This window comes from Mastomys coucha, unplaced genomic scaffold (assembly GCF_008632895.1).
Source record: "Mastomys coucha isolate ucsf_1 unplaced genomic scaffold, UCSF_Mcou_1 pScaffold14, whole genome shotgun sequence".
Classification (NCBI taxonomy): domain Eukaryota; kingdom Metazoa; phylum Chordata; class Mammalia; order Rodentia; family Muridae; genus Mastomys; species Mastomys coucha.
In genome coordinates, this window is record NW_022196896.1 from 69729423 (window position 1) to 69757074 (window position 27652).

Sequence of the window (27652 nt, forward strand, 5' to 3'; positions counted from 1 at the left end):
ACTCAATACATATTTAAAGAGTCATGGTGAGAGTGTGGGTTCGATTGTATAGTGGGATAGACTAATAAACACCACCACCACCACCACCACCACCACCTCCAATAACAACAACATCAATTCCTCTGTCTCAGTAAACCTACATTCTAGTCAGTGAAAGACAGAAGGAAAGGTGCAGAAGCAAGGGATCAATCACTTCAGTTCTAGAGAGTCTTCCAGAGATGGGGGTTGGGGAGGGAAGCCAAGAATAAGCAGAATGTGCCTTGGGTGGTTGGGGCCTGGGAGGGCAGCAATCATTGCTTAGGAACCTCAACAAAGACATAAGGAAACTGTAGAGATCACCTGATTGATGTCAAGAATCAAGAGGAACACCCGATTTGCTGTCCCGTATGTTGTCAGTTGGCGCACATCTATACACGGAGTTGTCTTCTATCCCATCAGAAGGCACAGCAGGTCCTGACAGGGTCATCATTCACACAAAATTTAGAGATTCCAACCCAGGATACTAACTAAGAAGTTTCCACATTAGGATAGCAGTCATGATTGGGTACCTGCCAGGATCCTGTGGAGATCAGCAGATACCAGGTGATAGCCCTGTGTGTGTATGATCCTTCGGAAAGCGGTCTGACGGTCCGATATATTAAGAAAACAAGTTAGTAAATATAACCCAAATGGTTTTCTTTAATATTAACATGAAGTTAACCAGTTTTTCCCTCCCAATTTTCCTTATGAAATACCACCAAAGGCATCACTGGTGTTGCTTCCTGCGATGCAGGAATTCGGTAATCATGCACAGCGTGCACACTCTTGTTCAGCTGCTCAGCACATGGAAAATCCTCCTGCTTAGTCCCTTTAAAGCAGGAGAGTTTCCGCCAATATTTCTGTGCAGGGGCTGCAAGGCACAAAGTACATCTGCTCAAGATGAGCACAGTAGGCACAGTCCAAGAGCCATCACGGAACTGCTGCATTGTGGAACATGTTCACATACATTTCCTTGCCAGGTAGGTCCCCAAAAGTTCCGAAGTCCCGACGGGTGAATATCAATTCTGTGTGACTTAGTTTGGGGAGCCCTATCCTTCTGCATTCCATATGCTGGAAATCACACTTGCATGAAGGCTCCATCGGAAGCGGGAGTCTACTCTGAGGTCCTTGGAGCACCAAGAGCCAATTTCTGTGCCAACCAATCTTTCCTCGTCTCCTGCTTCTGTCACTATGGCCCCTTCCTTTCATGTCTGTATGCCCTTCCATAGATAATTAACTCGTTATCTAATTCAGACAATTCTTTTTTTTTTTTTTTTTTTAAAGAATTGCTTGGCTTCTTTGCTTTAATAAAACAAAACTGAAATCTAGGCTCTGCATTTCAACTTCAATGTCCTGGACGAGACACTGGGAGGAGAGGAGGGAGTGGGGTGCTGATTTCATGGCATGTGTTGAGCTGGCAGGATCACAGATCCCTGTGAGAGAGGATCTCTGCAGGCTGACTGAGCTTCGGACTCATGGCTTAAAGAACAGCTGCTCTGGGTTCTCTGTGGGGATGGCAGTGACCCCCAAGCACCCTGAGGGTGTGGCTGGAGTACTGTGCATATTCCAGTCACTTCCTGCAACATTTGGCAGGCAGTGCCCAAGCAGCAGGGAATGGGTTAGGGTGAGGGGGCCCAGTCATGCTTGCTGCAATTGTCCCTGATTGATGAGGGCACAGGACTGTGGGATCCACTCCCATTGAATGGAGTGCTGAGAGGGCTAAGCTGTGCTTGAATGTAAAAGATATAAAAGTTTGTACATAATTTTACTTTATGATGAGGAAAAAATCCCTACTTTTAATCTATTTGTCTTTTTAAAAGCAAAATGTAAATACCATATTTTTCCTATCATGGAAACTAAACAAAAGAAAAGAGTTTTAAATTATTCACAGAGGAAACAAATCAGGAATTCTGAATTAGACTGAAATATTTAAAGCAATGGCTCTATTCAACTTGCCAGTAACTTCTGCATGTCCTGGAAAATAAAAAATAAATAAAAATTGTAATGGTCTCAAAGCTAGGAGAAAAATGACAACTTCTTTTAGCTGGAAAGCAAAATAAACATTAATATTTCTTCACCTGGAGAGGAAGTTATTTTTTTAAAAAATTGTAATTTAATACTTTTCCTGTGATATTTAGACATCCATCATTTAAATACAGGAACGGGTAACTTCAGCTCAAGACCTTGAACTCTCCCTTTCTTCCTTCTTTCGAGTTTAGGTTGACGTTTGTACGTGAAATTGTCCAAGTCTGCTTTTCCTGTAGACTGTCCGCTCACACTGTGCTACTGTGATCCTGACTCTGCCCTGCTTAGACTTTAGGTTTTTCTATAAATCTCCGAAGGCTGTAAACACCAGCAGTCCCCAGTGGCTTAACAAAATCATTCCTCCCCAACCACATAATTGCTAAATTGTGCATGTCAAATGGCTGCAGGATATTCTGTCCCATTTCCAGCAGGTTATCGAGGCAACTTGCTGGAGAATGGTGTTGTTTATGTGTCCTTTAAGTTGGAAACTCAAAGGTCAAGAGTGGCCGAAAGCGTTTTCAATGAGTAACTGCTCCCTTTCCCGTGCTCCTTAACAGGCCTCTCCAGTGATCCTTATCATTTACTATGAAATGTGTGTGTTTAGTTTCTAAGCCACAGCTCACCCTGACTTTATTATCTTTAATCACAACGATTAGACATTTCATATGTTTATTAGATGCCTATGCACAACTTGACATGAGAGTGCTGATACATTTTTTCCCATAATGATTTTTAAAGGCTTTTTTTAAACAAAATATGTATTTTAATGCTTTAAATTCAAGTACAAACAGTAATTAAATATCAAGTGTACAATAGTATTTAGCCTGAGTATGATAGAAGAGCCCTTATTTGTAGTGGGATAGAAATGTCTCTCCTTAATGAGAGAGTGCTTTTTTGTCTGATCTCTGAGCTGACTTGGAAGTAGAGAGCTTCAATTAATATACTGCAAGGCTGAGCCGTATGAAGCCATTTAGCAAGCAGTTCTGAATCTCTGCCCTTTCCCCGTGTTCTCTGAGAGTCACACTCCGGAGCAGTCACCACTGGTTGTTCTAATGGTTAAACAGCCACGGTAAGATAAGGCTCCATCTTGACAGCTGAATCAGTTGTACCAATTAATTACTAGGGAGTAGTTTCCCATTCCTAAAGTGCAGACTACAAAAACACATTCCCAAATATGCTGCAAACACTTCACTGCTCTCCTCAAATCATGACCTAAGATGTCTCTGTGATGACATGGAGCTCATGAATCCTGTACCCCTGGGAGGACTAGTATCAGGGAAAAGGACTTGAGTTTTCCAAGTGAGGGTTAGAGGCAGATCACACACACACACACACACACACACACACACACACACACACACACACACACATCTGATCAGACATTTATGATGATGCATATGTGAACTTCGGTCTTCTGGGGGAGGTTTCTGTTTCCCCCATCCCTTTGACTTAATCGTGGTGATATCATTACAAGAAATGTAGTTTATCCATGTAAAGGCAGAAGGAACAAAAGGATCCACTGATCCCCAGTCTGGGACGCTGCACTCAGATACAAAGATCTCAGCAGCATCTGAAACAAATGAAAGCAAAAGCAGATTGTCATCAAATCTTCAATTTTTTTTCCACAAAAGTTTGATGCATATTTCTTTGGGGAATAGTTTGCAAATGATATATAAAATATGTGAAATACAATTGTAAACAGACATGCAATTTACCCAGGTTACAATCTGTTCCGTGATCTTTGTTCACTCTCGAATAAAAAAAAAAAAAAAAAAAAAAAAAGACAGGGTATGCCATTTGGAACAGTATTGGGCTACAATAAATCTCATATTGAATTATTAGAACTGACATTATTAATATTTTTAATATTCTATGGCTTTCTCGTGATTCTTTACATTCCATGTCTTTAGTAAACTCCGGGGCCTTAATCATTTTAAGATTGCCTGTGTTCTCAATAGCTGTTGTCTGGTATGCAGCCCAACCTCTTTGAATGTCAATAAATATGCATGGCTACAAAGAGCGCTGTATCAGACCCTCGGATGTCTACAGCCTTAACTGCTATATGCAGTGTTTCTTACACTCTTGTTCGCTGAACACATGTTGCCCTGGGGTCTGAAACCGAGCTACCCCTGGCCTTTTGTGCCACTTAGGTCTTTTTCTTTCAGCAAAGGCAGGGCACGGTGGGGGAGAGGTGAACGGGGAAAGGCAGGGGCAGAAAGGGCCAGCTGGGAAGACAGAAGAAAGAAAAACTCCTGTGGACTGCTAGTTGTCAGAGCATGGGAAAATCGAATGACGGTTCCCCCAAAGTGCGCCCTTCCACCTCACTTCACCCACCCGGCCACCAGTCACTGACCAAGGCCGCACTGTGACTGCTCCCCCACTTTGAGGTCATGCCGGTGCCAGAGCCCTGACTGACAGCACATTTTGAAACTGAGTGTGGGACATTGTCCTGCACAAGCCATGCAGAAAGCTGAGGGGCTATGCTCAGGGCCCAGACTCACAACACAGACCAGTTCTTTCTAGGTGGTCAGCCATGGAGCACTGGTCTGAACATTGTTACTATGGATGTTTCTTGCTACAGAACCGCTGGAGTAGAAATGCAGGATGAGAAGCTAGCAGCAGCATAACTGGAAAACATTAGACATATCTGTTTTTACTATGGACAATGCCTTGTGCATGCTGCCTCTCCCTCTGGGATACACCTTAGGCCTTGTAAATACTTAAGCAGTGCTGTATAATGTTCCAAGCCAGGCAGTTTTATCCTGTTATTAAGAGGTATAGCTCAGATAAGCCATATGCTGGCCTTATTTAAATGGAGAAGAATTTTAAAGCAAAATAAGAGATTGCAGCTGGTAGCTACAGTAGTTTACTATTTTTGAACAGCTCTTCAGTATATGGTATTTTAATTCATCCCACAGATTCAAATTGGACTTTGTGTACACTAGGATATACTGTATACTGCTCAGAGTAATGCTGGCTTGCTAAAATTGCAATGTAGATTGAAGCAAAAGAGGCAGCTTTGCCGTTTCTTAAGTCTATTCAAGCATTTCCCACAGAATGGAAACGCTGACGGGCCAGCTACCTCCACATACGCGGACTCTGCAAGCGTGCGGAGTCGCAGCCGTCTACTTTGCTAAGTACAGAATGGATAATTAGTATTGCTCAGGCTGTTAGAAAGATGCGCACTATTCTCACTGTACAAAGAATGCTGATTTTTTCCCCCGGGGGGTTTATAATCAGGCCAGGAAAAGAAAATGCAGTGGATAAAATTGGGATCCAAGTCTCAATCCTGGCCAATTTTATTTTCATTTAAGAAAAAAAGAAAAGAAAAAGAAAAAGAAAAAGAAGAGAAAAGAAAAAAAGAAAAAAAGAAAGAAAAAGAAAAAGAAAAGCTGAGGTAAAGCTGAGTAATCAGAACCGTGGTCAGCTGAAGAAATCTACCGAGTGGGCAGTGTCTCCGTCCTCCAGATTTCTGTCTGCAACCTTGAATTTGTTTTCATTCTCGTTTTTCACTAGAAACATAATGTTTTGCATACTATTTGTTTGATTCTTACAAATACTGAAGAGAACGGGTCCCTTTTGCTCACCACTAATGGTGATCAGAGAAAACTCCTTCTGCATGGTGCATATCAGATGGGCCCAGCATGTTAGGCTTTCCCACAGGCCCTCAGCTGCCTTGGTCTGCCAGAATTCTCTGCCCCTAGTATTGGTGGTCAGGTTGTGTTGGGTTTCTTTATTAATACTCTGCTAAGCCAAGGCAAACCCTACTCAGGCTACTCTGCCCCTGAAAGCAATTAACCTGTAACATGAGCTCTCACATCTCTGTGCACTGCAGAGGACCAACAAAGATCAGCCACTTGGCAGAGTGACAAGTTTTAATCCTCTCTCAGTAGAACTCTCGGGAGGATTTTTAGCACATGGACATTGCTGAACAGACATGTTCCAAATACCCTGGTATGATACACTGGATTGATTCCAAACATGGAAAGCCAGTGCAGACAACTAACAATGGACTACACACAATCCTTCACAAACTCCGTGTCGTCTCAATATTCCCTTACTTAAATCCCAGGCAAGTCCTACTGAGAACATAGAGAACCCTTGGATAAAAACATATTGCAAATGAATTAGCTTAGAGAAATAAAATAAAGTCACTAGTAGAGTAAATAATTTCAGTAAATAGTATCATTTACATTTTAAATTTCTACTTACCATTTAATTAGTTCTTACCAGAACCAAACCACTGGTGAAATCAGTGTGCCCTTCCTGCTTTACAAATAACCCTTGACTAGAGCATGTTTAGTCACCTCTTCATGCAACCATTCATGTTTGACTGCCATCTTGCAACAAATGCTTATGGCTCTGCCCTGGGTTGAGTTGGCTCTGTATACCACTGCCTCCTGAAACAAGACCTGAGTATGTTTGTATTTATTTTATAATCTTGATTTCTTAGGTACATTTCATATGAAAGGGCTTTCTCTGAGCCCCCACCGTCATAATGGAACCAAACTTTTTCCCCCACCAAAGCCATGATCTGCTTCAGACAGCTTCCCACTATCTTAGATGCTACATTCAATAAGTGATTCTTGTTAGGAAGGATCAATGGCATAGTCAAAGTAATGGTGCAAAACTCCCACTTGTTAAAATCCAGGCCTTTTAAACCATCTACATCATCATTTCAGAGAGGAAAATATGGCTTCCCCTTCTTTTATCTCTTCTCAGTTACTCCAACTTGACATACACCAAAACCAAAACAAAGCAAGGAGGGCTCCCAATGACTATAATAGTAAATAAATATCTTTACTAGGCTGTATGGCTCTTAGGGAATTATAGGTTTAATTTCTCAGTTTACAAATATCAGATCAAGACATTCTGAAGGCCGTGTGTTTTCTTTAGTGAGATATTTTGCTTCTAACTAAATTACTTTACTTAGAAATTTGAGTTATGACTAAAGTGATGATTAGACACTTTTCATTCTGGTAATCAAATGAGATATGCATGGGTCTTGGGCCAGCATGCGTATCTTGTCCCCCCAGCAGCAGTGGCCACCTCTCCTCTCTACTGTGCATCATTCAGACAGCAATGAGCAGAAAACACACACCTTTTAATGGGGCTATAACCTTAAAACCTTTAAATGGGGATAAAACCTTAAAATGTAGGCCTCAGGAGCAGATGGGCCAGCTTCAGTTCTTTTGTTACTGTGCTGTAAAGCAGGAAGTAGCACTCAAGGTTTCTGGAGTGACAGCTGACCCTATGGTTACAGTGTGCAAGTATAAGCACGTGGAATGCCAAAGCCCACAGTAAAAGGAACGTGCTTGTAAGGGGAGTGAAATAGAGAGCTAGAAAAGAAATAGGGTGAGTAAGACTTTCCTGACATTGGATGAAGGGATGAGGAAGAGCCATGGGCTCAGATGAGACTGAGGCCATCAAGGTGACATGTAGATATATAAGGAGTGTCCCTCTTCGTGAGGGCTGCTACAGACAGAGGTCACTCACACCTATTTCATTTAGCAGTGTTAAGCATCAATGAAAGGGCAAGTTAAAGACTTCTTAGCTTTCCTGGCTTAGATTTCTGTGTGATCATGTGGTTGACGGGCCATACTTTCATCTGTTCAATATTGTATTATTTAAGAACTGCTACTAGGGTGTCAATCCCTGCTTCATCAATTCCCAAACAAGAGACACTTTATAAAACAAGCCATGAGAGCCAAGTGCCTGTCTCCTTTTCTTTTTAGGCAATACTCAGTCATGTCCTCCTCACTCTAAATCAGAGTGGCTTCATTTCTCAGTGATTACTCCGGCCCAGACCTGGACTTCAATGGGCATATTTATCCACTTCCCTAAAGGCAAACCTACACCAGAGTTTCACATCTTCTGTATTTGAGGCACCAGTTACTGAGAGGCTGTTACATGCATAAAATGAAAAGAGCAAGCATACCTGAGTCTGTAAAATGCACCAGTCGCCTGATGCTCTGGCATGTTTTGCTATGTAAGATGCAGAAGCAGATCTTGTTGGGCAAGCATAGCTTCCAAAGGGGAAATGATTCAGCCATGAATACTTTGAAAGAAGCCTTCTCTACAACAGGAAGATTAGTTTAAGGGCTAGAAAAAAAAAATGCTTTCCAATTCAGTGATTAGAAAAGGGGAAATATACTTGAATGTTAACTTTGCATTTAACACTATTAAAAGGTTTAGCTTCATGCATCCCATGCTTTAATATGAAAGCTTCCAGTATTTGAGATATGATGGCCCAAGGACTGGTACCTACGGCCAACCTACGGACATGCCTACATTTCAGGATGAGAGAAATACAGCTAATCACTTTAGTGAGTAGGAAGGAACCCATTAGGTGAGGAAAAAAGAAAAAGATCAAGTTTAGTTGAATTACTTTGTTGGGGTGAAATATTGTGTCTGCACCATCAAATCTGATCATTTCCTCAAAAGCACATAGTCCTGAAGAAGGGAGCCTCTGTAGACCCTGTGCTCAATTCTGTCATTTCTGATGCTCATGAGACCCCAGGTGATGTACACAGGAAATGCTAAAGGTTTCACTGGTTCTCATAGAGATCTCTAGCTGGTCCATGGTGGGGTTATCTATTCTGATGGTATACACTCTTTGATCATGTACATTTACTTCTATGTCCCAAGTCCCATTCTGCTTTATACATGCATATGAAGATATCAGGACATATGTGCTTGGCAAACCACTAAAAATTATTCAGTCACTGTATTTTTTCTTTTTTGGTTTTCCAAGATAGGATTTATCTGTGTGTATCCCTGACTGTCCTGTAACTCACTCTTTAGATGAGATGGACCTTGAACTCACAGAGATCTGCTTGTGTCTTCCTTCTGAAGGCTGGGGTTTAAGGCGTGTGCCACCACATCCAGTCAAAGTGTCAGTCTTAAATGAAAATCACTAGGCTTGATTTTCCAGAAATCTAGATCATGAACATGATCTTGATCTAGAAAATGAGTTGAAAATATATCTTAACTGCTAAAAGCACCTATGAAATGCAATAACAGGTCTTCCTGTTATTAGTCTCTGGCCAGAAGACATGTTTGTTCATCCACCTTATAAATAGTAATAACTCATGGTTCTGTCTTCAGACCAGAAAGCCATGCATTTAAAAGGACATAAAAACTGTGGAAGAAACCTACAGAAGCTCCATCAGAGACCCCTTTCTGCTATACCCTAATAACAGCAACTGTCATTTCCAAGTGCTTACAAACACAAGGTTTCTCTGACGAGTCCTAACTTTTTTGGCATGTCAAGGTTTAATGATTTCAAAAGTTTAGTTTGTTCTGACTCTGTTGTGTTTGTCTTCATAGTTAGTAATCTTTAAAGGCAAGGTTATCTCAAGTGTTTTTCTTTCATTTTTCTGTATATTAAAACCTCAACACTCTCTGTGACTTTAGCCTTCTATGTCTCCTTCTTCTTAATCTCAGAATCAATGATGAAATGTACCAAGGGGAAAATAACATCATACAGTGTCATTGACATGTTGAATTTTCCTATTGGAGCTCTCATGAGATGTGATATCTTGATTACAGTTCTGAAGGAGACGTTTCAGAAATCCTGTGAGTACCCTGTCTTCATCTGATGTTGAAAATGGAATAACTCTAGGCAAATGTATCAATTCCCACTTTACAAATTACAGGATAAAATTCTTATTTTCCTGTTTTGCCTATAAGTATCACATTGAACATGTTTGACTTTGAGCTCTGTTCTTGCAGACCAAGTTGTGAAGAACAGGTTCTGTGGTATATTTGTAAATAAGATCTTCCTACATTTGGAAAGGCAGAATATCTTCTCTCGGTATGAGAAGGAATGTAAATTGTCTACAGATGGCTTCTGTTATAGGTTATAAGGGGGGGAAGGGCCATAGAGAAACATTTACTTTAAAGAGTAAAAGACAGCGTACTCTTGTTCATTTCAATACAATAAACAGTTACATTTCTCAGTTTAAATATTTGGAAATCAGATCTGGAACACATGTCCTTTGTTCCTAATTCAAAAAAGTGGTAGTTTTGTTTAAAATTTTTGTTTGCCATTAGTCTATGCAATCTGTGTTGTGGCAGATGCATTACAAGCCCTATTAAAATACAATAAAGGAGCACCCAGGGTGCTTTATTAAGAGTAGAACAGAGAGAATATTTTTGATGCCAAAGAATCATATTCTTCAAAGTTGATTTTCTAAAAAGTAATTGGAATCAATGGGTTAATTGTTTTTAGACCACTTATAAGTAAATATTATTAGCAAAATATTTTAATTACTATACTTTATGTGGCCCAAATGTAAGCATTTATTAATACAAACCAAGCACTCATTACAAATTTGCACAGAAAATGATAAAATATTATGTATGAAATGAAGCATTAGCATGGACCATTAAGTCCTCTATTTTCATTTAATTGAATTTGTCAGTAGTACCCTCTTTAACTGAAAACCAGTCATAACCACAAAATTAAATAATAATTAAAGAAACAACTATTGAAAGAGTTGCTTGGGAACTAAGGTGCCATTTAACCAAAACATAGCAATTTAATGTAAATTGCAGACCATGTAGACACAGTTCTGAAAACGATGTTTCCTGTGCTTCCATGTATGTCTTCGTGAATGTTTCCACATTACATATTCAATGACCTAACTGGAGGACCTGTCTACTTCACAAAGGGTGAGAAACCTGCAAAGACCCATACACCTCTTTCTGTTGTGACAAGTCTACAAAGGTATTACAAAACACACTAACTTTTTCTTAGCTTATTGATGATTTTGGACTACCAATATGTGCATCAGCATACAGGTCTAGGGATGTGTGTTTCCTTCATATTCCCATAAGTCACATAGCAAACCATCTATATGACAATATACTGTCAAAGTTATGACTACAGCACATTGACTTTTTTGTATGAACAAGCATGTACTCTTACCTGAGACTTTTGTGTTACTGTCTAATTTTTTAAAAAATTGTTTATAAACTCCTGCCTTAAAAGTTCTAATCCAAGGCACAATTTACACTGCCAAAAAACTTGGATTTGCTGTGTGTGCATGTGTGCACATGTGAACATTTATACACATTTATTTATTCTTGCTAGCTGCTTCCAACCTCTGCAGGTCATTTTTTATGCTGTCTAGGCAGGCTCCATGTTGCACAGCCAGCAGGGGGAGATAGGATTTAAGGAAATAACAAACCGAGCTTCAAGAAAGCAACTACTTTAGGAGACAAACAAACAAACAAACAGAATTTGTCAAGACATCAAGTGGAGTACCTCTAACGCATATGGGGTGGGTGTGGATGTCACATACCATGTAGGCTGCCAAATGGAATTTTTGTGCATCTCCATTGAAGGCCTAAGTTTGAAGTCCTGCACACAGATGCCATAGCTATTAGCCACACACTTGGCAGTGCTTCTCAATAGAGAAAGTGTGAATCTATGTATGTGAATCTGAGAATCAATTTACACAGTAGAAGAATCACAGCATATACGTACACATTCTCATGTGAAAACACTACTCTGAGAAAACACTACTCACTGCTGCAGCTTCCTATGGCTAACAAACAGGGCACTTGCACATAGAGACTGAGGAATGATAACCATACCAAGCATAAAAGAATTTCAATATTTAAAATGTAATCATTGTAATGCTTATGGCTTAAATTGCATTTATCATATTATATTCAAGTGACTCACATACATGTGTAAATTAAGTGCTGTGAACACGTGCTCTTGCTTGAGAATTATTTTTTTCTTGAAAATAATCAAGCTTATGATTTGGAACAAAACACTCTCCTTTCATACTTACCAACATCGTTTTTATAATCATAATTTAACCAGGAAGCAAGTTCACTAGCTCTGACTGGTACTAATGACATTATTATGTTCCTAGTCTGCCATTAACATGAAGTGACTCCCAAATAGGAAAGTCAAGTTTGATATGATCTGAATGAAGCTACATTATGGAGAACAGGCATTTAAAAGCCCACCTTGCAACCATGAACTGATTCTCCAGGCAGAACACTTGCACATGCTCTATTTAACATGATAGTCAACTAATTTCAAGACAAAATATCTACACCCATATTACAGACTGAAAAAAAAAAAACCAGAGTGTTAGTAAATCTATCTGGGATAAATTACAACTACATAAGTTATATGAATTTTGTTTTGTTCCTGTAGGATGATACTCAAGAAAACTTTCAAACTTGCACTGCTATGGTTTAAAACAACCATTACCCACTGGGCTAGCGATTATCTTTTATAACTGGAAACATGAGTATGCAAAAGTTTGCCTTTCCACATCCAAGCTGGCTCTTCACATGGAGCTTCTCAAGGATTTCATTACAGACTGCCATTTAAGGCAAGAGCAGAATTTGACAGTAAATTCAATTTAAAAACTCTTGTCAATCCTGCTACATGCATGCATGCATGCATGCATGCACATATTTGTGTACACACAGATGCCTCTTAAACTCTGATGTGACTTTGTTACAATCTTTCAATTTTTTGAATGTTCATAATTAAAAATTTTGATGATTAATAATTATGCATGGTTATGACATATATTTTCATATTTGGTCTGTGTACATATTGTACAAATAACTGGTCAAGGTTTTTAAGACATCTGGTAAAGGCTGACATTTTTGTGTATGATAAAAATATTAAACATTAAATCTATGTTTATAAATTTTGAAACATATCATTAACCATGTTGAGTAGACAGTACAAAAACTCACTAAAGTTTGTGCTTATAATCTTAACTGAATGACTTTATTTTCATCATAAATGCCTTTTCACTCCCCTACTCCAAGCCACTGATAACTACCTACCTATTCAGCTCCTTTGAATTCAACATTTTAAATACTCCATATAGAAATATCATACCATATAAAATTTTTCTGTGCTAGTTTTATTTGACTTGATGTATTTTCCTCTCTCATCCACATAATCATGATTAATAGAATCTAATTCCTCTTAAAGGCTGTATAGTATTCCATTGTGCATGTGTGTGTGTGTGTGTGTATGTGTGTGTGTTATATCCATTTTTTTATTCATTCCTCTATTGATGGGTACTTATATTGATTCCATGATTCCATGCCTTGGCTATTGAGAATAATTCTGAAATGAACATGAGAGTGCAGATGTCTCCTTGACATCCCGATTTAATTCATTGGATATGTACCCAGAAATGGGATTACTAAACCATATGGCAATTCTGTTTTTAGTTTCCAGTATTCCAATTTTATTTTCTATCCAGCCCATACGTAGTACCTGACTTATCTCAAGAGAATAATTCAAAAGTGTAGTGACTGAGAGTTGTGAAGCTCAGTAAGGAGGGTTATTACAGAGACTGGAACTCACCTTCATACATGGCCTTGAACCTGCCCTGTTCTGACTATCTCACTTTTGGACCCTGGGTCAAGTTCATCTCAGAGAGAAAGACTGCAAAAGACTTTAGCTAAAATATCCTTCTCTAACTAAAATATTTAATTCCTCTGAGCCCCTGAATATTTTATCATATATAGATCAAACTGGGATTCATAGAATTTAATGCGGAGACATTCGCTATTTTTGTATCTCAGATATGCTGATTTTGTTCTCCTACAATATCAATACACTTCCTTTTAAATCCACAGCACTTGGTTCTCTCACATAATCCTTCACCCCACATGCCTGTCCAGAATCGTCCCCTGTTTTGGACAGAACATTATGACTGACTTGACTGCTATAACTGATTTACAAAACTGAAATAGAAACATATGCTATAAACCTCACTGTCTGGGGATCTATGAATATAACATTGGTATGTCAACGTGGCCATCTTCCAGGACTGTAAAAGAATGGGATAAATGTTGTTGGGCCATAGTTTATCAGAACATTTGAGAGGATTATATCAACATTTTATGTTTTCACTGGGAGCAAGGCAATCTCTTCAGTGCTGGCATTTAGAATGCAGATTCAGAAGTCTTAGAGAGTTGCCAGAAAAAGTCCAATCTCAGAGGGAGACCCAGATGATAGGGCACTAATCAGAAAATGTATCATTCCTGCCAGATGGTCTGGATCTCGTCAAGATACCTCACCGCCTGAAGAATCACAAGAGCTGTGAGAAGCAAACTAAAATTTCCATTCTAGGTTCAACCATGGATGGAACCTGAATAGACCAAAAGTCTCCTGGTCTATTGAGTTACTCCAGACCCAGGCTGATGGGAACGCCATCTCCACACAGAAATCTGCTTTCAAATTCTGCATCCCAGGTTAGCTCCTGAAATTTCTGATATCTACATGTGGCTGACTCGAGCTGGTTACATAACCATGCCCGTGCTGAAGGCATAGAAGAAATCCAGCCTAACAGGTCAGTGGAATACACTGTCTCTCACAGAAACCAATGGGAATAAAGTGAACAAAATGACCCTGTTCTTTTTTATATAAAGGGAATAATTTGAAAAGGTATTTTAGATTTGTTTAAGTTTATGTTTATAAATGCTTTTTCTCATGATGATCTGTGAACCATGTGGGTGTCTGGTGCCCACAGTGGTCAGAAGAGGGGATTAGATGACTCAGAACTGAAGTTACAAACTGTTGGGAGACTTCATGTGCAAGCTGGGAATTGAACTCGAATCCCTTGCAAGAGCACCAAATGCTCTAAATTGCTGAGCCATATCTCCAGCTCCAAAAGGAATAATTTTTGTATGGTGTAAGTTATTTCTTCTAATCAGTTCCTCAACTAGAATTTTAAAACTCTTTCAAAAAATCATTTGCATAATTAACTGAGAACTTTAAAAGTCTGTAATGTTAAAGAAATAATTAGCATCCTCCCTCCCATAAGCCCCTACTTCATGTCTAGAGTCACTCAGCATGCTCATATGTGCACCATATTGTCACACGCTGCAGGGCTGGTCTGCTGAACTTCTAGTAAACATAAATTAATTAACTTCTATCATACGTGACCAGTGAGTCATGTGAAATCTTGGCTGCATTTCATCCTCTGGAAGATGTTGGCCTTGGTGCAGGTCATTTCCATGTTTTTATCCTGTCTTTTAAGACCTCAGTCTCTCTGATTGTTACGTGCCTACATGTGAGGGTGAAGAGCTCCCACTGTGTGCAGAAACTGAAGGCTAGAGCATCAGGACCCACTGGCTCACTAGTGACACACCTTTCTCTCCAGCAGTACAACCTAGATGCATTAAATGGAACCAAAGAACACTTTAGCCACCACTGACATTAATATAATAATATGAGGAAGAGACTAGAAAAGACAAAGACTAAACAAGAAAGAGAAATACTAGAGCATGGGCTCTGCCAATACAATATCAAAAACTCTGAATGAGCAATATCCCAACAGGGCACCCTGTTGGAAATTCCAACCTCTAAAGGAAAGTGCTACTTCCACTTACATTTTCTCAATAATCTTGGCAACAAACACATGGAGGGATAGAATCCAACCCAAACTTAACAACAATAAAAACATCATTTAAATCTTTATCTGGCCCCCATTTATAAGAATAGTCACCACTTTGTTGTGAGGGAGTATGGAAGTGATGCCCACCTCTGAAGCATTCTGTTCCCTAGTGTCCCTCACCATGGTTTCTTGCAAATGAATGAGGCCTTCTAGATAAGAGCTCCTGTAGGTGAGAAGTAAGAGACTTCTTGAGTTCCGGAGATACTAGTGGCTGTCTTTTGAGGTTGACCTCATGTGATTCTCTTGAGGTGACATATTACCAGAATTCAGATATGTTTTGGTGTTCAGGTATGCTCTCCTTTCTACCTTTCCCTTTATAGCCTCAGGGCCTGGGGATTCTCTACTTACAATATGCTGCTCTGTCTCCATCTCTGATACAAGTCTATAAGCAGGAAGCACCATTCTGGCCTTCTATTTCCATTTCGTGCTATGACATGCTTACAGAGTTTATAGTTCTAATCCCAGAATGTCCACGAGAAAAATATTGAAATATGAAAGATTTAAACTTTGGTTTGGACATAAAGTGAACAGGCTAACCTTAACCTTGTATCTGCAAGTTCAAAGCTTCCCCAAGTCATTTGGTTTTTATTTTGACTTTTTAATAATACCAAATAAAACCAACATTTTAGACCTCTAAAAGAATTGTGGCTTAGACTAAAAGGAAAGTTTTGTAATGTTGTCTGTAAGAGAAGGAAAGTTATATTTCATTACAGATGTTGTGGTTGCGTTCCAAATTCCTAAATCAAAGTCTGTTTTGTTAGAAGTGGTCAATATTATTCATGCAATAAAATAGTCCATTTAATCACTACCTGAATTATTATTGTATACATATAGTCAGTGGGATTCTGACATTTTATATTCACAAGAAGTCTGCCATTAATATTTTAAATGGAAGATGGATGATTTCCAGTTGATTTTATATGACATAATCATGTTTCCATGTGTTGGGACACTTGAATTAGATGATTGTATTAATTTAGTCTTAGATAGCTTTTTTAGCAACCATACTATATACTATATACTAAATAATATATACTATATATTGTATGCTGCATACTGTAATACTATATACTATATGTTTACTATGTACTATATACTGCATACTGTAATATTATATACTATATGCTATTTACTATGTACTATATACTAGCTATGCTAGAATATAATTCTTTTCTGAGAAAATCTTAGAACACCTCATTTCTTATGTTAAAATAAATCATTTCACTTTTTGAAGCATACTACTAATTCCTAACTCTAGGTCAAAATATCCCAAAATTTGGAGGACCCCCTAACAATTCAGGAACACATCAGATATATCATAATAAATAATGAACTAACCCAGATCTTGTGGTTAGAACATGATCTGAGCAACAAAGAACATTGCTGAAGAGACAGCACAGCAGTTAGCTGTTTTCTCAGTAGGCTGTAGTCTGATTTCCAGCACTCACATCAGGTAGCTCATCGCCAGCTATCTATAATGTCCATTCCAAGAAATCCAATCTTTTGGCTTCTGGGGACACCATTATACATGTAAAAACACCACACACACACACACACACACACACACACACACACACACACACACACACACACTAATTCTTTTTAATAAAATAAAAGAAAATGAGAGTTATACATACTCAGCTTCATGTTCACAATGTGAGGTTCCTGCAATCAGCAGCCAACTCACCTACCCTCCAGATAGAGAGGCCTCCTACATACATGGAACAGCTTATGTTGGATGTTTATAAGTTCCCTCGTTTCTCTCACTGGATTGACATTCTCTAGCAGGCTTCTGCACAGTGAGGTGCTATGGGAGTATCTAGGTAAAATCTGAAAGCCCTATGAAGCCAAAACACCAGAACACTCACAAGGACTAGTTCTGTGAATTCTTCTTGTTCAAATCAGTGGAAAGGCTGGCAGAGAAGATCCATAACATAGAAGGTCACAGTGGATACACACCAATGGAAACCAGCCTTATGCCCAGCTATTGCTACCAGATATGCTAAGATGGCTAGCAAGTCTCTTTCAAATTAAGTCTTTTCCCCAAAAATCCAACATTATATGCTGAAATAACCAAGGGAATATGCAGAATAGTATAGTGATGAAAATTCCTTGTCTTTCCATCCCACAGGGTGTGGCTTCCCATTAAGAAAGGAACATGATAAGGGAAGAAGGGATCTTTATTTTATAATAGCAGATACTCTTGTTTCAGTCATAAGCATGATATTGACTCTTTTGAAAATGTTAGTCATTGTAATACTGTCAGAGAATCTGTATCGCAATGGATGAGTCCTACAGACAGACTGGCACACAAGGCCCCTGAAAGTCCATAAGGGAGACCACCTGGCCACAGCAAATCTCTAAGCTCCTTGTTTTGTGAGCAATTGCACCATATTTGCAATGTCTCCATCTCAGCATGCTAAATATAGTTATGACTATAACCCCATGCAGAAAGACATTATCAATATAAATCATGGTGATCACAGAAAATTATTTTTAGAATTTCAATTTATATATTCATCTCTTTACAAGGGAGCTATATTCTGTGATCAATAAAAAGACCTCTAAGCATAGAAATATACTGCAGTGGAATCAACTGCTCTGTAGGGAGCAAAAGAGAAATCCAGAAGAGTATAAAACCTGCAACTGTGAAAGAGCACCCTGTGCCCTGTATTTAAATGAATGATTATCTCAATCTAATCCTGGTGGTACTTAGCTCTGTAAAGATAGGGAGTGAAGGCAGCTTAAGCCAAAAAGGGTATTCTTTAAAAATGATTAGAAGGAAATATTATATATGTCTACTTATTGTATGATAAAGGACATACAGTTTGTTCAAAAATTTCAGGTGGGAGAGAGAAATCAGGAGGAGGGAGAAAGACTGATGGAAAGAAAAGTTGGGGATACACTAATATACCTAGAACCCAATATTCAGGACAAATCTAGTGTCTCTGTTGTCCAACCAAGACAAATTAGACCATGGGTCTGAGTTATTGTTAACTTTGTAGGATGTAAGCCTTTGACCTTAATACAACACCAGTTGTATTGTGGGAGAGTCCCACTGACCACACTGTGCTGTGTGTAGGACTGTCTGTCCACCATACTAGTGTTCTCTAATCAGGAGAGTACCATCCTACTGAAAACTCGGTTTGGAACTGGCAATTTTCTCAGCTTCCCTTTAGATGGGGCACATGCATGGCAATGATTAACATTCTTCAGTCACAAGTAACTGGTGGATCACTTACCCATATACACACACCTCAAAAATACTGATGCATCTTACATTCCCTTTGGTCTGCATTCCACATAAAAGTGACTGTGTTCTCACTCACACAGCATGTTTGCATATAATCTCAGGGCTGCCTGGACAGGGCACACAGGCTTCCATTGATCATATTGAAGAATTTAACTTTAAAGGAAAAAGCATTCCATTCCCACCTGCTTTGAAACCCTGATCACACTGTGCATATCTAGATACCCAGAACTCAGCAAATATTTGTTGATGATGCTAGCTGATACAGGCCTCCCTTGACATTGCTACATATATATATATATATATATATATATATATATATATATATATATATATATATGATCATTTTCAAACAACCTAAATTCAGTTACAAAAAAAAAATCATTTTAGAAGGGCTGACTTCACACAACCTACTTTCAACATAGTTCTGAAAGCATTTTGTAATAGAGCAGCCTGACTGAGCAACACCTAACAGGCTGAAACCTGCTTCTTTCTGAACATGCCACGAACAGATTCTTGCTTTACTGCTTCCAATATTCCTGCTGCAACTCCAGATCAGCCTTTCTATGAAGCACTCATTTAAGGCAATTTCTTATTTCACGTGATTCCACTTTGAAATAATTTAGCATCCACACTCAAACATAAGATGACATGAGACAGAAGATGAGTTCCCGGGACTCGCATGGCTTGACTCATTTCCCTGTCTCTTCTCCGAGGCACCTCTCCGTAGCTCAGCCTATTAAAATGCTTGAGTTAATTTTGACCAAGGGACGTGCTAATTAGAGACATTTCATTCATGAATAAAAGCAAAACTTCACATTATTTATAGACTTGTTAATGTTCATGTTTCATTTTCCAATACTCTGAACAGACAGTTAACTCTAAAAGTTTTATCTACTTCAGTTTGAATAGCCTGAGTAACTTTAGGAGTACAATTAATGGAGAAATAGCTTGCATTATAAATATATACAAGACAAATTTTTTTCTGTGTTCTCTGGATTTGTTTTCACAAGTAAACACCGAGAATATACCACATCAATTTAAAAATGTGCCTTTAAAAGACCATGCAGATATTGAAACCAACATAGTAGTAGTAGTCGTAGTAGTAGCAGTAGTAACAGTAGTAGTAGGAGGAGGAGAAGGAGGAGGAGGAGTACACCTAAGAGACGCTCCTCGCTTACATTCCTTACCATAAGAGAAACATCCAGTACTCCATCCATCTTTATTTCTGCTACATGGAAGACTTGAATGCAAGCCTATTTGCTGACTCAGCCACTATTCCATTCTGTTTATGTTAGCTGCCAATCTAAGAAAAGCATAGCTCAACTGGATTAACTTCCGTGAAATTCAGAATCAAAACATGATCCTAAGAGCTGGCTTATGCTGAGTGATTAACCTGTGCTAGGGCACTCTTTTTCAGTTTTGGCATCTTATTCCTACCCTTCTCTCCAACCCCATGAGGTAGGAGGCCTCACAGATGGAAGAGTGATGTCTCAGAGAATCAACTTCCTCAGCCGCACAGCAGAGGATGGAAGTTGGTCCAAATACATGTTCAACGACTCTAGAGCAGTCATGCTTCAGATTTCAAGACAGTAACTAAAATTGAAAAAATAATTAGACATTGTTACACAGTCATACTTCCTATGGCTAGTGGCAATCAAATTGGTGGGGCAAATATCAACTATCTCCTAAAGTCTCACATACCCCGATTGGGTGAGGCTGCGTTTTAACAAGTAATAGAAAATATAAATTATTGAATTTCTATAACTATATATAACTTGGTCTTGGAGTATACTTCAATAGTATAGTTTGGTTTTTTGTTTGTTTGTTTGTTTTTTGGCTTGTGTGGGCCTCTGAGCTGATTCCCAGCACCAAAAATCAAAACTGAAAATATAATGAAATCTGTGCTTGATGGTACAGTCCTGGCACACAGGAAATAAAGGGAGGAAGACCAACACAAGTTCAAGATCAGACTGGTCTACATTAGCAACTTCTGGGCTAGACAGGGCTCTAGAGGGAGACCCGCAAAACATAACAAATTCATTTAATAAAATAACATTAATAATATGTGATACCTATAGATCTAAATTGGCTTGCTATCCTCCTTGTTGATACTGTTGATACCTGCCATCTTGGGCAAAACGCTTGGGTTCTACAAATCTAATTGACACATACCTTTCTGCACAGGCACAAAATGCTGAGAAGTGAAACAAAGAAACAACCCTCAAGATTGCAAGTGTTGCCAACTCTTCACCAAGGAGGAGATGCACCCATAAGAAGGACTGGGGAGAGGGCCCAGGGAATATGGCTGTCTCACAAGTGTTAGATGTCTGATGTCACATATACAACAAAGAACAGGAAGTGGACCTACAAGTTTAAGTGTAGTATCTAAAAATAGGAATTCACAGAACAACTAAAAGAGTTACTTCCTATTATTTGTTCTCCAATCCTACCTAGATTGATTTAAATCTCAGAAGTCTGCAGCAGATTCTACAGGCTATTTTGCTGAAATACAAAACTGAGACAAAGGAACAAAGAGATGATGCCAGTTCCATGCAGTTGGCAATGGTATGCCAGCACAGGTCCACGTGAAGCAAATGAGCAGGATATTCAAATGAAGCATGGTTTCAAATGCTGCACACAGTGCCAGGGGGATGACTGCCTTGTGCAACTTCTCTGTCCCTGCACCTTCAGAGTTATACATGTATAGACAAACTCATTATCCTGTTGCATTGCTTTTGAATAATGACATTGCACCTGTGGTGCTGACCTACAGACCAGTCAAGTCTGCTTCTGTTCGAATTAGATGGTGTCCAAATGGATGCTAATACTTGCACTCTTAGAAGAGAGAATACTCCTCTTTAGTAATGAGGAAAGCTCTGAAGGTCTTGTGCGGGTAGCTTTTCAGAAAGAGGCATCCTGTTGGCTACTAGATATTTTAATGGAATACCTAGGCTTAAGTAAAGGAGATAGGAAGCAGTTTTGTGAGCGCCAACCGAGAAAGGACAGTCCTCTAACCTGGCCTTACTGCTCTGCTCACTCTGTGGATAATCCACAACTTCATCCTTGTGGGGTACTCCTGCTCTGGTGAGTGTCTAAAAAGCCCCTTTTAGACAGATCTGCTGGGCATGATCTAGATCACACACTGAAGGTTGAAGGCCTGACCGGCTTGGCCACTGCTCTGAGTCCTCAGGGATTTACATCCAATGCCTTTTGTTGCTAAGGCTGTTTTATAAATGCCAAGAGAGTCAGCTTTAACACGTGGAGTTTTATAATAATCTGAGGTACTTATATCACTGAGTGAAAGTTCAAAGTAATGATTCCAGGTCCTGCTGAATCTGGAAGTAAATGTGCAAGGGGCAACAATGCCAGTAGAGTTTGCACAACAGAAGTGAAATCATGGAGTAATTTGGTCATGGATATGAACTTTAATGTATGAAAATTGATTTTGTTCAATCATGGGAAAGATACAGGAATTCTCCTTTCCTTAATATTTTGTTCTAAATCTTTTCTGTGAGTGCTTGAAAATGTTGCCAAGTCTCCTTACAAAGCACAAATAGAGAAGTAGCATAAATAGGTAACTGAAGGTGCCTATAATCTAGGCACACAGGAGTATTCAACTTTCAGTCCAGTCTGGGCGGCATAGAGGTCTTTAGGTCATCTTATTTCTAAAAAAAAAAACATAAAATATTTGATATCTAAGTCTCCAATTAAAATATCCACTGCCAACACAAGTACAACTTCTACTCTGGATGACTGTTTGTAATTTTTCCCACCCTAAATGATTATATTTCAGACATAAATGTAGCAATCATGTTCAAAAGAAGAATCAGGTACCTAGACACCCCTGGTATGGAATGTATACAGAGCATATACAACTGGAAATATGTCAAATTGCTAAATAATTTATTATGTTCATTTGAACTTTAATATTTGTGTAAGAGCAAAATGAAGATCATTGACTTAATCATTTCATCCAACCAATAGTGAAGAGTTGGTTCATTTATAATTTTAAATCACATTCAAAGGAAATCAGGAAATATTTTTAAGTTCATATTTACTCCCAAAACTTCAAGCTTATGAATTCAGTCTCACTTGAATCTTTAAATGTCTTAATTTGCTTTGTAGAGAAAGTGTATTTTCTTTCATTCATATAATTCAAAACAGCTAAACAGATTCTATTTCAACCATTTAAATGATTCACATGTGAGAACGAATATGGAAAATCTAAGCCCCAAACAAAGCTGCAGTCTTAAATTATCATGATAATTTAAAATGTGTGTAATGTAATTATAGTGTAGGGTCTGCTACAATGAGCTCCGTGATGCTCTACATCCGATGTGTGAGGACTCTGATATTAGCTATGGCTCTCTGTAAGCATTTTTTTACACTTTTCCGAATTATGATACCTATGCCAGAATCAGTTTACTATATCAAGGACGTTTTTGGATGGAGACATGAATTTTTTTTTAAATTGTCAAAACATGATAGAGCAAACTTTTGGTTTCTACATAGGATCCACCGAAGTATGAATATCAACTACGTATAAGATTTTAAATATGTAAAGATAGTCATACTCTAAGAGAAGGCTAAATATCTATGAGTTAATAATGAATAATTTAATAATCAAAGCATTGTGAAAGCCTCTAATTATAAACAATAATAATTATGAAGTCCTTTTACCTGGATGCTTACTTGGTCCTTTATGTAAACACTTTTCTTTTTCACACATGAATCATGCCATGCCACATGTCCTCTTCCAGTAATGGCAACTCTGTTGATGATTAAATGGTACAGAATTGTAGGAATGACAGTTATATGCCAATACTAGAAAGTTTTGTTGAAACTATTATATACTGAGATCAATTTACTATAGGTTCTAGGACAAAGCACAGAAAATGCAAATACTGACCGTTTACTAAGTAGTGTAGCTTAAATTAAAAAGTTCTTAATGTCAGGTCGAGGCAGAGAGGCAATAGGGTTATTGTTTCCCATACTAATGAGCAATGTGCTCTGAATCCACAAAATAAACAAGATATGATATTCAATTGTATATTCCACCTAGTCTTCTTCTGTACACCCATTCATTTACCTGTCCAATTACCTAGTCATCAACTACCCATTAATAAACAGATGCTCCAAATTAATAATTGCAAGTTATCAACAGTACTGAGGAAAGATGGGTACAGACTATTTTCTGGTTGAGAGACATATAGAAGAATTACCTAATCAATTAAAATAAAAAATAAAATTTTCTTTTATTACAGTGTTAATTATTGATATATAGATGAGTAGATGATCTATGATAGATGACACATAGATAGATAGATAGATAGATAGATAGATAGATAGATAGATAGATGTAAATTGATAGGTACATAGATACATAGATAAGAGAGATAAAGGGTGGATGGATAGATAGATAATAGATACATAGATAGATGTACAGATACTTGGCTAAGAGAGATGATGGATAGATGATAGATGAAGGATAGATGATGGATTGATAAATTATAGGTAGATGAAAGATGATGGATAGATAGATAGATAGATGGATGGATGGATAGATGGGTAGAATTGTATTGTGATACTTAAACAGATGAGATTGATCCCAATTGAGAAAGCATAGTAGGATTCCCATAGGAAAATGGAATTGATTCTTTTTTTTTTTTTTTGGTGTTTTTAGAAACAGGGTTTCTCTGTGTAGCCCTGCCTGTCCTGGAACTCACTCTGTAGACCAGGCTGGCCTCGAACTCAGAAATCCACCTGCCTCTACCTCCCAAGTGCTGGGAATTAAGGAGTGCGCCACCACTGCTCAGTGAAATTGATTCTTGATAAGAGGTTAACCGACTTACCTTTATCATAGGAAGCTCTGGAGGCTACCTCATCATTCTTCCAGTTTTTACAGCTCTTTAAACCAGTTGCTGAGGCTGCATAACTATTGACCACATTCTGAGGTCTGCAGGCAGTAGGAAGAGATATTGGCCTGGAAAATACCTCAGACTCCTAAAACCGGCCGCAGGTAGAGTTCTGTGGGGGTACATGGAGCACTGCTGGGTGTGAGAGAGCCCAAACCACAAAGATCGGGAGAAGCAGATGGCTAGTCTGCTGGAAATTCCATGAGCCGAGGAGAGAGCTTCTCCCGTGCTTTGAACTCTGTGGGAAATGACAAACTAAGTTTAGACCCAGAGACACAGATTAAAAAACTAAGCACAAAGATAGAAGAATGGCATTTTGAAACAATACACATTTTCTAACATTTTGTCTGTCTGAGTCTAAGAAATCTTCATTCTTTTAGAAGTACCATTTGAGTGTATATTACTAAGTAACGGGTAAGTATAAATAAATCCCCTTGAAGTTACTAGTATCTTAGAAGAGACTATTTCTATATAAACAAATATAGAATTGAACTGGTCTGCCTGTGATGGCTAACATCTACTAAACTGTCACAGAGTCTTCACAGCTTCTGGGTGTGGGCCTGGCTGCCAGGTGTGGCCCTAGAGGGATGAGGGCACAGTTCCCTTCTGACCCTGCCCCCACCCCTGATTTCCTGCTTTCTTTTATCTGCAAAACCTCTCTAAAAGCCCCAGTGGGAGCCTGCCAATGCTGGGTTGTCTCCTGTCCTCAGGCCCTGCCCACTTGGACTCCCTGGTGTACCTTTCCATGTGTGCTTGACCCTAATTTTGGATTCTGATTCAAGTTTAGGCAACCCCTCATCTCACACTGCTGATTGTGGCTAGAGTTTGAGACTAGCTGTCATCCTTCATTTGCCTCCAATGGAAATTCTGATTTGGGCTGTCAGACATACCTGCCCACTTGGGATTCTGGCACTAATTCTATACTTGGGAAGCTTACATGTTTTGTTTACATACCTATTTATTTCTGTCTTATACATCAGTTTTTATTCCTAATAATAACCACGGTCCCAGGCTTCTCATACTTCACAGCCTGGACAAAGGCATGAATGCTACGCTACACATAACCTTAATGCACAGCAAAACTAGGTGGAAATTGGTGGGTTTGGCTCTCAAGGACTGTCTGTCTGTCACTGGGTAAGCAGACCCATTTAGACTGCCAAGAGAACTTTGTGTGGGTCTTTAAAAATGCATTTTAAGTCAAAATAAGTGTCCCTAAAAACAAATTTTCTTCTCTCCTTTTTCTTATACTTTAATAAAAAAAATTTAACAAACACAAACAAAAAAATTTTCAGTAAATATCATTTATTTTTCTCTTAATTTGTGTCCCTGAAATTTTGCATCAAACATGTTAGGAATCAATACAAATGTAGTCTACATTTATCCACAAAACCTTCCTAAGACCCTAGTACTGCATGTCCTGAGAAATGCTTAAAATCACTCTTACACAGTAATAAAAGTTTTGTCAAATTATGTTAATTTATGTAAATAGACACAAACTCAAGGAAGTAATATTATGCAGTATGAATCATTTCCACTTTTCTAGACTCCCCTTAAAGAAGAAAAAATTTTTCTACTAAGAAGACAGAGAAAATGATACTTTAAACTATTTTTAAATTTCTTGTTGATGTATTAATCCATACTAGTAAGATTCAGCCGTTCATAACATCACCAGACTTCCAGGAAATATCCAAGTACTTCAAACAAAAGGATTCTGGATTATATATCAACCATACAGAATCATGTAATAACTATATTTTTGGATATTGCTACATTCTTCATAAAATACATTTTGTAACATATTACATAGCTAGTATATAATATATATTGTATAAAATGTCTTCTGTAGACAACAAAATAAAACACACAGAGCTTACTTTACTCTTTATAGTAATCAATAGTTTTTCAGGGATGTGATGATAATTGACAATATAATTTTATTAATAAATTCAAATTTGCTGAATGTCAGCTCTGTATTGTAAACAAGTTAACCATTGTGTTTTTCAAATACCAGGTTACTCTCTAAAGGATATTCTGAAATATTCAAATCATTTTTCAGTGTTTAATTTTTATTTAAATTTTTTTATTTTCAATTCTCTGAGAATATTCCAAAGTTTCTGAATGCAGTTTCATCCATACAACACCATTCCTGTCACATCTACAGTCATACACCACTTGCAATTGTGATTGTTTCAGCTTCAAACAGTAGTTTAGCCCTAAAATAAATCAAAGGCAAATGATGTATATACAATATAACTTGTAGCAAGTCTTTACAAAACCTTGCAGTCTCCTGTCCCATAATGCCTTGTGCAGAGATTCCTCCCCTATCCTTCTCTTCACCTCCCCATCCCTGGCTGCTTTCTTCTTCCCCTCTCTCATCCTTCCTTCCTTTCTTTTTTTTTATTAGATATTTTCTTTATTTATATGTAAATTTCTCCTTTCGCAGTTTTCCCTCCAAAAAACAAACAAAGAAACAAACAAAAACAACAAAAACAAACCACTGTTGCTTCCCCCTCCCCATGTCTGCCACCCTACCCTCTCCCACTTATTGGCCCTGGCATTTCCCTACACTGGGGCACAGAACCTTCACAGGGCCAAGGTCCTCTCCTCCTATTGATGATTGAATTTGCAATCCTCTACTATACACATGCTGCCAGAACAATCAGACCCCTCCATGTGCAGACCTTGGTTGGTGGTTGAGACCCTGGGAGCTCATCTTTAGTCATCAGGGAAATGCAAATCAAAAGAACTCTGAGTTTCCACCTCACACCAGTCAGAATGGCTAGAATAAAAAACTCAGGTGACAGCAGATGCTGGAGAGGTTGTGGAGAAAGAGGAACATTACTTCATTGCTGGTGGGATTGCAAACTGGTACAACCACTCTGGAAATCAGTTAAGCAGTTCCTCCGGAAATTAGACATAGTTCTACCAGAGGACCCGGCTATACCACTCCTGGGCATATACCCAAAAGATACTGCAACATG

General features: G+C 38.5%; 1 long non-coding RNA gene across 2 annotated transcripts in view; it reads left to right on the forward strand.

Moving 5' to 3' along the window:
- The window catches only part of LOC116088357, a 196335-nt gene that overhangs the window by 141832 nt on the left and 26851 nt on the right, over nt 1-27652 (forward strand). The window contains exon 3 of one of the 2 annotated variants that reach the window (XR_004117866.1): nt 14177-14298. The exons of the other annotated variant lie outside the window; for it this stretch is intronic. This is a non-coding gene — a long non-coding RNA (uncharacterized LOC116088357). The remainder of the gene's footprint in view (nt 1-14176; nt 14299-27652) is intronic. 2 annotated transcript variants of the gene reach the window in all.